Raw genomic sequence first — 3,440 nt, 5'->3', positions numbered from 1 at the left:
CTGGAACTCATGCACGTGCAGCAACGTGGAAGGAGAAGGATCACAGACACACAGAGGTTGGGCAAGTTCGTTTTGCATGGCCCGGTGCCCCGGGTGGACCGAGTTTGCACATTTTAGATGTGAGTAGCATGAGGTGTAAGAAACAACAACAACAAAAAATCACAGGACATATCTGATATGGGCAGAAAGCTTAAATTCTTGTTAATCTAACTGCACTGTCCAATTTACAGTAGCTATTACAGTGAAATAATACCATGCTATTGTTTGAGGAGAGTGCACAATTATGAACTTGAAAATGTATGAATAAACCAATTAGACACATTTGGGCAGTCTTGATCACGAATTTTGAATAGATACGCAATAGTTCATTGGATTAGTCTAAAACGTTGCACATACACTGATGCCATCTGGTGGCCAAAATCTAAACTGCACCTGGGCTAGAATAATTCATTATGGCCTTTCTCTTTCATTTCAAAGACGGAGAAAAAAAAGACATCTTTTTTTCTTTGTATTATCTTTTACTAGATCTATTCAACTACGGTGATTTCACATTTCCACAAATGTCAAAGTGTTTCCTTTCAAATGGTATCAAGAATAGGCATATCCTTGCTTCAGGTTCAGAGCTAGAGGCAGTTAGATTTGGGTATGTTATTTTAGGCGAAAATTGAAAAAAGGGGCTAATCTTAACATCTGCTAACCATGTGTACGTGACAAATACAATTTGATTAGATTTTTATATAAGTGTAATATTGGGATGCAAACTCAATGTTATACATTTCAACTTTATATCTGACGTGGTACAGGTGTCTTCTGTTATTTAAGCCCATAATCATGTGTAAGGTGTATACTTTTGTTTCAAATTAGATTTGTTTAAGACTACCAAGAAACACTTTGTGTGACACTGATTTAACCCACTGCAGTAAAAGTTTAAGAATATCTGTCTTGAGTTCAGCTTATAACAAAAACCACTCGGATGAGAATAGGGGGCGCTGTTTCCACTTTGGGAAAAAATCGTGCCCAAATTAAACGGCCTCGTACTCTGTTCTAGATCATACAATATGCATATTATTATTACTATTGGATAGAAAACACTCTGAAGTTTCTAAAACTGTTTGAATTATATCTGTGAGAAAACAGAACTCATTTGGCAGCAAACTTCCAAACAGGAAGTGAAAATTCTGAAAATGGGGCTCTGTGTCAGGGCTTGCCTATTCAATTGCCTTATATTTATGGATCTGTATGCACTTCAATATGCCTTCCACTAGATGTCAACAGGCAGTAGAATGTTGAATGGGGTGTTTAGCTTGATGTGAGACCGAATGAGAGCTTTTGGAGTGACAGGTCTGCCCTATTGTCAGTATTCAGCTGCGCACCAGGGAACACGACATTGTCTTCTGAAATGCGTTAGGTATACACGACGAAATGATCCATCTCGGACTTTATTTGATACATATGATAATAACATCATAAAGATGGATTTTCAACCGAGTTTGACCAGTTTATTCAACGTTTATTGTGACTTTTGGAATTTTTCGTTCCATGCGCCAAGACTTGATGGACACGTGTGCGCCACAATGCTAGCCAAAGCTGCTAATTCGACAGAAGAAATGGACATTCTAAAACCAAACAACGATTTATTGTGGAACTAGGACTCCTTGCACTACATTCTGATGGAAGATCATCAAAGGTAAGAGAATATTTATGATGTTATTTCGTATTTTTGTGGTATATGTTGGCTCCAACAAGGCGGAGAATTGCTGGGCGCTGTCTCACAATATTGCATTCTGTACTTTGTACTAAAGTTATTTTTTTTTAAATCTAACACAGCGGTTGCATTAAGAACCAGTGTATCTTTCATTTGCTGTACAACATGTATTTTTTAGTAAAGTTTATGATGAGTTTTTTGGTTAGATTCCGTGACTGTCCAAAATTTCTCCGGACAATTTGCACATAATGAATTAATCACTAACCTTTGAACAACTTCATCAGATGACAGTCTTATAACATCATGTTATACAATACATTTATGTTTTGTTCGAAAATGTGCATATTTATAACTACAAATCGTGGTTTTACATTGTGAATACGTCGCCATAATGCACCATAATGCACCATAGTGCATTATGGCGACGTATTCACAATGTATAATGTACAATGTATAATTCACAATGTAAACATAAATGTATTGTATAACATGATGTTATAAGACTGTCATCTGATGAAGTTGTTCAAAGGTTAGTGATTAATTCTATCTCTATTTGTGGGTTTTGTGAAAGCTATGTTTGCGGTGAAAACATGGCGTTGTGTGTTTGGCTATTGTGGTGAGCTAACATAAATATATATTGTGTTTTCGCTGTAAAACATTTAAAAAATCGGACATGTTGGCTGGATTCACAAGATGTTTATCTTTCATTTGCTGTATTGGACTTGTTAATGTGTGGAAGTTAAATATTTCAAAAAAATATTTTTGAATTTTGCGCGCTGCGAAATGTTGCGGAATGTTGTGGGTGTTCCGCTAGCGGAACCCCGGGGCGAGAAAGGTTAATGTAAAAAAAAAAAAAAAAAAAAAAAAAAAAAAATCTTTATTGATTGATGTTATCATGACTACCCTTCCCCATAAATATTTTGGCTAGTGGTGTTTTTGCAAATGATATTAGCGAACACTGCGCTATTGCTTGCATTAGAGATAGAAAATTGAAAATCTCTGTCCCTTGTATAAATGTGAAGAGAAATGTAAGAAGAATCTCACCCCAGGCTTTCCTTCATGATCTATATTTTGAAGAGCTTATTTCTACTACTTTCATACCAGACCCTGTTCTGGCACTTCAATTATTCTCATCATTTTTTACCTCTCTGGCTTATTAACATGCCCCTTTCAAGCAACTCAAAGTCAAAAAAAAGAAATAATTAATTTTACTCTACTTTACTAAGAAATCAAGCCTGGGTCAAGGCTAGACAAACTGTCTCGTTACCTGATTGGCAGCTATTTAGGCAATTGAGAAATAGGTGCACTGCCTTAGTTAAACAGGCCATATTAAACTACTTCCTTAGCGATGATAGCGAAGATGAAGAGGGGGGGATGTCCAACACGATCATGGTCGGTCCCAACAGTGACCAGAATAGACCAGCTCCTCAGTGCCTGAGAGGACAGAAAACACACAAGCAAGTCTTTATTGTAAAATAGATTGTGCATCTATGCATGTATGGATGATCTATCTATGGGTGCCTGGACACCCTTACCCATGCCATCCATTTAAAAGGAGAGACATCAATGTAGCTACAGGGCTATTATCATATTCTGGACTGATCCACAGAAATACATGAAAGTGGGCACTCTTTTCAGTGATATTTTTTCTTCTATGAGATTGTAGACATGTCGAATCAATTCATTTGTAACGGGAGTTATCGAACTGTTATCTTTTTGGAAGTGTAGTTTGCCA

Source organism: Salvelinus fontinalis, chromosome 17 (assembly GCF_029448725.1).
Source record: "Salvelinus fontinalis isolate EN_2023a chromosome 17, ASM2944872v1, whole genome shotgun sequence".
NCBI classification, from domain to species: Eukaryota; Metazoa; Chordata; class Actinopteri; order Salmoniformes; family Salmonidae; genus Salvelinus; species Salvelinus fontinalis.
Note: the sequence above shows the minus strand (reverse complement) of the source record.